Genomic DNA, 8188 nt, shown 5'->3' with positions numbered 1-8188 from the left:
TCTAGGGGACTGATGACCTCAGATGTTCAGTCCCATAGTGCTCAGAGCATTGTGAACCATTTCAGATCTGGAAGCAGCAGTGTAATCTCGTAGCAACGACAGTGTCAGAGAGAGAGGGGGGGGGGGGGGGGGGGGGGAGGGTTGTACCAAATAAATATTTTTCATTAGTTATTATATTATTCAGAGTTTCTTTTATTAAAGTCACTCATTTCATTAGTTCGTAACAAATATCAAAGTGGTCGTGACAAATACACATAGGGACACTGTAGCGCATGAAAAAATACAGAAATATCGTAATTACTTAGCAAAAATCTGGGAAATTTACAACAACCCCGCCGGCCGCGGTGGTCTAGTGGTTCTAGGCGCGCAATCCAGAACCGCGCGGCTGCTACGGTCGCAGGTTCGAATCCTGCCTCGGGCATGGATGTGTGTGATGTCCTTAGGTTAGTTAGGTTTAAGTAGTTCTAAGTTCTAGGGGACTGATGACCACAGATGTTAAGTCCCATAGTGCTCAGAGCCATTTGAACCATACAACAACCCCATACAAAAAGTTTTTGACTGGTACGATGAAGGGAAACGTGCAGAAGAACTTTTTTTCTGTTAACTGACTCACGATGAAGACAAAATAAACCAGAATTGTACTTCGACTGTTTCAAGATGACGAAGGACTGGCATCGTGCTGTAATAAAGTGATTCCCTCAAATGCAACCACTAGTGCAACTCTGCGATGTTTACTTTTATCGCCAGGTAAAGAATATCATCAAACAGCTTCAGAATTGCTCTGATCTAACCGAGAGAGAAAAATAAATCACATTCCGAGAAGACTTAATCAGAATACATTCGACTATACATGATTCATTGCGCAAGGTTTCTGTCAAACTTTACGATGAGACGAACCTTCTATGAACGTCAACCACGTTTGTTTTTGAATAGAAACTTTAAAACAACCACTTAATTGCAAAAATGAGGCGTTTATAACGCAGGCTATGCAAGATGCCGAGAAACTTCTTGCTTCTTCTGCTTTACGATGTATTTCACCGCAGCATCTGTAAATTAACGACTGTGAAGTAACAGAAGTATGAAATTTGTATACGTAGCGCTCGTGGACGCCTTATAATCCCCTCTCGAAAATTTATTTAGGATTCCAAATTTTCCTTTGCTCTTCTTTTCATGCCTTTTATGGAAATATTAATAAAGGCAATGTATCGGACAATATTTCGGATTATTTGCAATGCAAATAACGCAAAAAATGAAAATAATAAAATTTACCAGCAGCGGTTCTTCCTCACGACCCTCTGATTATCGTTCTGTTCTCTTCCCGCTGCGTCAGTCACTGCTTGAAATCGACGGCAAGATAAATGACCCATGGCTCGCTCGACCCGCACCAAAAATGCCACTTTTTCTAGACACTTGGCCATCTGCAGCTTCCACTTCTGTCGTTTCCATTTCTGGCCAAACGCCGCATAAAACATAAATTTTGGCGAATTCGGTGATGACGAGTACTCGCAGTTCTCTTGTGAATATCCATCGTGCTTGGTTCGTGTGACACATATTGCCAGTACTAATGTTTACTAGGTAGGCTACTAGCGAAAATTAACCGCTGTAATTATGGATTATCTGCAAAAACAATCTTCCGAAAAACTGCTCAACTTGCGTGCTGCATATGAATTCCTTTGCATCGTTTTCCACAAGAAGTCACTTTTAGAGCGTATCTGAGCAGGGCAGGGTAAAAGAGGTTTATTGTAAATCAAATGCTGGAAATGGCACAGGAGAGCCTGAGTGATGTGGCTATTGTGGGACACAAAGGCACCACAGTTGGCCAACAGAAAAACAGAAACAGCCACGAATGGCGATATCACAGGAAACCGGCGGGGGGCCTGTTGACTTTTCGGGCCCGTACTTTCGTCGCCTGTGCTGAGCCGTTTGCCGACAACGGTGGCGCCGGCCGCATTAGTGGCGGGGGTCACGTGACGCGGCTGCGTGACGTAGCAGATAGCCGCCTGGAAGCACCCCCCGGCCCATTTTTCAATTTGTAAGCGTGTCTCGCTTATCGGCCGTCGCGTGTCCGCCGCTCCGAATACTTAGCGCTGTTCCGCCGGTTATGCTTTCTGGCTGTCCCCGGTGCTGCAGCGGCTTGCGTGCACGCAACCTCTTCCGCGTGAGGCCCTCACTTGTAACTGGAGCTATAAATAAGACGCACGGGTTTCTTCAGGAGAGGAATGAATGAGCTGCGCGTAAGATAGACAATTGTTGGCCTACGACTTGACGTATCGTATTCCGCTTTGAAATTATTTATCTAATTTTGATGTGGCTTGTGAGTGTCTCTGGAGATGCTTAATGAACTACATAATTTTTAAAAATTAGTTATACAACAGTAACCTTTAATTGGGAAAGGGTTGACAAGTTACAAAAATGTTTGATACAGCAGTAAATGCAGCGTATTTTCAAGTTTTATTGCCGCTTAACACTATTAGTTCCTGATGTTCCCGCTAGGTGGCATGCGTGAATGAGTCACTTCAACAGTCATGGAGCCGTATAACGGTGCAGAGCGTGCGCAGTTTGTTTTTGGTTTCGTGAATCCAAAGCCGGCCGACGTGGCCGTGCGGTTCTAGGCGCTGCAGTCTGGAACCGCGAGACCGCTACGGTCGCATGTTCGAATCCTGCCTCGGGCATGGATGTGTGTGATGTCCTTAGGTTAGTTAGGTTTAAGTAGTTCTATGTTCTAGGGGACTAATGACCTCAGAAGTTGAGTCCCATAGTGCTCAGAGCCATTTGAACCATAGCCATGAATCCAAATTTGCTCCTACAGTTCAGAGATAATTCGGGACTAAATATCGCAAGCCACCACCTCAAACATGAATCGTTATTAATTAGTACAAGCGTTTCACCGAAACTGGCTGCGTCCGCAGCTCGTGGTCGTGCGGTAGCGTTCTCGCTTCCCACGCCCGGGTTCCCGGGTTCGATTCCCGGCGGGGTCAGGGATTTTCTCTGCCTCGTGATGACTGGGTGTTGCGTGATGTCCTTAGGTTAGTTAGGTTTAAGTAGTTCTAAGTCCTAGGGGACTGATGACCATAGATGTTAAGTCCCATAGTGCTCAGAGCCATTTGAACCATTTTTTGGAAACTGGCTGCGTATCATCGTAGGACTCCGGGTCAAGGCTGTCCAGCAGTCTTTGACGCAGCAGTTGAACAAGTTCGGCAGCCTTACGTTCTCAGTCTGTGTAAATCAAAGAGACATGCCAGCTTAGAACTGAATACGCCTATTGTTATAATTAGGAAGGTATTGCGGAAACGCCTGTCATTCAAATCCTACAAATTGGAACTGCTGCAAGCTTTAAAAGAAAGTGACAAAGAAAAAGGAGTAGAGGTTCGCATAGAAATGCTTAACAAAATGCAGACTGAAGCTGATTTTCTTAATAAAATTCTGTTCAGTGGCGAAACCAGACCCCATACTTGCGTGAAGTGCATAGGCCTAATGTTAGCGGAAACCCTGTCACGTAATCGAACATGTACAAGTAAATGTCTTCTACACTATAAGCTTTAACAATTGTTTGAGCCTTTCTTTTTTGCCAAGTCATCTGTAACTGGCGTATCGTACCAAGGCATACTTGAACATTATCTAATGCCTCAGTTAAAACAGGATATGGGCACAGCAATTTAGAGATTTATAACAAATAAATGAACAAACGACGGAGCTCATCCTCCTTGGTACACAAAACAGGTTAGAACACTGTTGCAGAAACGAGGAAACAAACAGGCCAAATTCAAACAGACGCAAAATCCCCAAGATTGGCGATCTTTTGCAGAAGCTCAAAATTTAGCGCGGACTTCAATATGAGGTGCCTATAACAGTTCCCACAACGAAACTTTGTCTCGAAACCTAGCAGAAAATCCAAAGAGATTCTGGTCGTATGTGAAATATGTTAGCGGCAAGAAACAATCAGTGCATTCTCTGCGCGACAACAATTGAGATACTATCGAAGACAGTGCTGCCAAAGCAGATTCTGAACACAGCCTTCCGAAATGCCTTCACAAAAGAAGACGAAGTAAATATTCCAGAATTCCAATCCAGAACAGCTGCCAACATGAGTAAAGTAGAAGTAAATATCCTCGGAGTAGTGAAGCAACTCAAATCACTTAATAAAAGCAAGTCTTCTGGTCCAGGCTGTATACCAATTAAGTTCATTTCGGAGTATGCTGATGCATTAGCTCCATACTTAACAATCATATACAACCGTTCGCTCGACGAAAGATCCGTACACAAATACTGGAAAGTTGCACAGGCCACACCAATATTCAAGAAAGGTAGTAGGAGTAATCCACTAAATTACGGGCCCATATCGTTAACATAGATATGCAGCAGGATTTTGGAACATATATTGTGCAAGATTTTAGAACATATATTGTGTTCGAACATTATCAATTACTTCGACGGAAACGGTCTATTGACACACTGTCAACATGGGTTTAGAAAACATCGTTCCTGTGAAACACAACTAGCTCTTTATTCACATGAAGTGCTGAGTGCTATTGACAAGGGATTTCAGATCGATTCCGTATACCTGGATTTCCGGAAGGCTTTTGACACTCTACCACACAAGCGGCTCGTAGTAAAATTGCGTGCTTATTGGAATATCGATCGACTAAGTTATGTAACTGGATTTGCGATTTCCTGTCAGAGAGTTCACAGTTCGTAGTACTTGACGGAAAGTCATCGAGTAAAACAGAAGTGATTTCAGGCGTTCCCCAAGGTAGTGTTATAGGCCCTCTGGTGTTCCTTATCTATATAAAAGATTTGGGAGACAATCCAAGCAGCCGTCTTTGTTTGTTTGCAGATGACGCTGTCGTTTATCGACTAATAAAGTCATCAGAAGATCAAAACAAACTGCAAAACGATTTAGAAAAAATATCTGAATGGTGCGAAAAGTGCCAGTTGACCCTAAATAACGAGAAGTGTGAGGTCATCCACATGAGTGCTAAAAGGAATCAATTAAACTTCGGTTACACGATAAATCAGTCTGATCTAAAAGCCGTAAATTCAACTAAATACCTAGGTATTACAATTAAGAACAAGATAAATTGGAAAGAACACATAGAAAATGTTGTGGGGAAGGCTAACCAAAGGCTGCGCTTTATTGTCAGGACACATAGAAAATGTAACAGACCTACTAAGGAGACCACCTACACTACGCTTGTCCGTCCTCTTTTAGAATACTACTCCGTGGTGTGGTATCCTTACCAGGTAGGACTGACGGAGTATATCGAAAAAGTTCAAAGAGAGGCAGTACATTTTGTATTATCGCGAAATATGGGAGAGAGCGTCACAGAAATGATACAGGACTTAGGCTGGAAATCATTAAAAGAAATGCGTTTTTCGTTGCGACGAAATCTTCTCACGAAATTCCAGTCACTAACTTTCTCCTCCGAGTGCGAAAATATACATAGGGCGGAACGATCACCACGATAAAATAAGAGAAATCTGAGCTCGTACGGAAAGATATAGGTGTTCATTCTTTCCGCGCGCTATACGAGATTGGAATAGTAGAGAATTGTGAAGGTGGTTCGATGAATCCTCTTCCAGGCACTTAAATGTGATTTGCAGAGTATCCATGCAGATGTAGACTTCGTTTCCCAGCAAGATGACGTACCACCATATTATCATCGTGAAGTTGTCGCGTATTTCCGTAGGGATGTGCCGACTTGGATTGGGCGTAGTGGAACAGTATCCTGCCCACCACGAACACCTCGTTAAACCTCAGTGGACTTAAGCGTATCACGTTACTTTAAACACAGAGCGTTCGGTTCTCCTCTGCTGGGAAACGTCGACCATCTGCGACTACGGATATCACCAGCAGCTGCCACCATACGTCGTGATTTGGTTGACATGATTTGGCAAGAAACTGACTACAGATACGGCAATTACCGTGTTACAGAAGCTAGCCACACTGAAAATTTATAAATGAAATCTCATTGACTGCTGTATCAAATATTTCTGTAACTTACTTTCTTTTTCGCAGTTAATGATTACTTTTGTACAACTAGTTTATACACAGCCTTTAATGCAGGAAGTTGTTTTATCCAACTCAACAAAAGTAGATAGCTGGTGTATTTCTGACTGGGGGTAAATGAGTGTTGAAGATCCACAATATTCAGTCGTGGCCCCAGTATTGTTGCTGGGGTGTGCAAATAATTTGCAATCTGACAGACACCGAACACAAGAAGTACCGTTCTATTACGTCACCAGTATTATAATCAGTCTCACTAGACACTTATCAGTGGAAGAAGACGTAAACAGCGCCATCAAGAACGGACTGCGTGCACGCAGCTGGTTATACGTGAGGCTGATATTTGTAACTGAATCTACAAATAACACGCCAGCCGCGTGAATGCGGGTTATTCAAGCGAGGAAACGGAGTCTAACGCGCGCGAGGTGGTCTTTGGCATACTGCGAGTGACTTACGGCATGCTACTTTGAAATTTTTACCTAACTGATGATGTGCCTTAGAAACGGTACGCGAAATATAAGGAGCAGTCAAATGAAACCGGGACACGTGGAAAAAGTAAACTGTTTATTATTCGAAAGGCAATCGCCATAACATTAAATACTAGCACGTTTATTCCACTGTCAAACAAGAAGGTCGATGCCTTCATGGAAAAATGTTCGCGGTTGTCTTTAGAAACATGATTGTACGTATACGATCGAAGAAAATCGACGGCCACAAATGTATTTCTTCAGGATTCCAAAAATATGGAAATCTCACGGGGGAGAAGTCGAGACTGTATGGATGACGTGTAAGGCCTCCTTCTGCAGCGAAGCAGAAACAAAAACAACTTTGGTAACATTTGGCCCGCACCCATGTTTCGAGTACTCAAACGAAGTTTCGCTGGAAAGCCGTACCACACCCTCCACGTAGTCCGGACCTCTCCCCATGTGACTTCCACATTTTTAGAGTCTAATGAAAGACATTGATGGCCGTAGATTTGCTACGGACGAAGACGTGCGTGGCTGGGTATGATCATGGTAGTCCCGACCTCTCCCCATGTGACTCCCACATTTTTAGAGTCTAAAGAAAGACACTGACGGCCGTAGATTTGCTACGGACGAAGACGTGCGTGGCTGGGTATAGTCATGGTTTCGTAAGTAAGCGAAAACGTTTTTCCTTCGAGGCATTGGCCTCCATGTGTCTCAGAGGGATGAGTGCATTAACAGCCATGGCGATTACTTTTGGAATAATAAATAGTTTACTTCCATCTGCCTCATTTAGTTTAACTGCCCCTTTTATTTATTGAAAGAATGTAGAGAATTATCTATGTATTTAAATAAATGTAGATAGCTGATCGGTTTCTAAGGGGGAAGGAAGCGTTACGGAAGTGCTACAAGATTCAGTCCTGCTTCCACTGTTGTTACTGGTGCATGCAAATAATACTCCATCAGCACATTCCAAGCAGTATAATTTCTGATCTGTTCTGCCACCAGTATTACAGTCAATCCCAATAGACGTTTGGCAATAGATTAAAATGTAAATAATGCCATCAACAAATAATGCACGAATTTCTTGTAAATAGTTTGTCTTCATAAGCATATTTAGTCTCAAGTCGAAGTTAGACATGTACGATAAACAGTTCAGATATGAAGAGAACACACGTTTTTGAAATGTGGTGCTACAGAAGAATGCTGACGGTTAGATGGGCAGGTCGAACAACTAACGGAGTAATCGAATACGGTAAAGAAGAAATTTATGGCACAGACTGAATAAAGAAGGAACAGAATTGGGCTCAACAAGCAGTCGTCTACTTTGTTACGGAGTAAAAATTGCAGCAGTAACCCAAGGCTTCCTTACAGTAAGAACATTTGAGTGATTGTAGGTAGCAGTGGGTGTGCAGAGATGAAATTTTCGCAAAAGCCCGCTAAAATATGGCCACAAAGACTTCTTGCATTTTTGCCGGTATATTTTGAACATTTCATGTGAAACTTCTTTATTATGATTTTTTACTTGGACTGAAATAACTGAGACGACAAAACTTAATAGTTCTTGCTTCAAATGCTGAGTAAAATTGACGAACTGTCTCTTTGCTTGTGTTTATCATCTCAACACTGACCCACAGTATCCTACCGCAACTCAGTCTGACTGCTCAGAAATAATAACCTGACAAAGGAAAGGACCTGAATTAGAGGAAATCCTAACAAT

This window comes from Schistocerca americana, chromosome 6 (assembly GCF_021461395.2).
Source record: "Schistocerca americana isolate TAMUIC-IGC-003095 chromosome 6, iqSchAmer2.1, whole genome shotgun sequence".
NCBI lineage: Eukaryota > Metazoa > Arthropoda > Insecta > Orthoptera > Acrididae > Schistocerca > Schistocerca americana.
The sequence above is the reverse complement of the archived record's forward strand: the minus strand, read 5'-3'. Positions refer to the sequence as shown.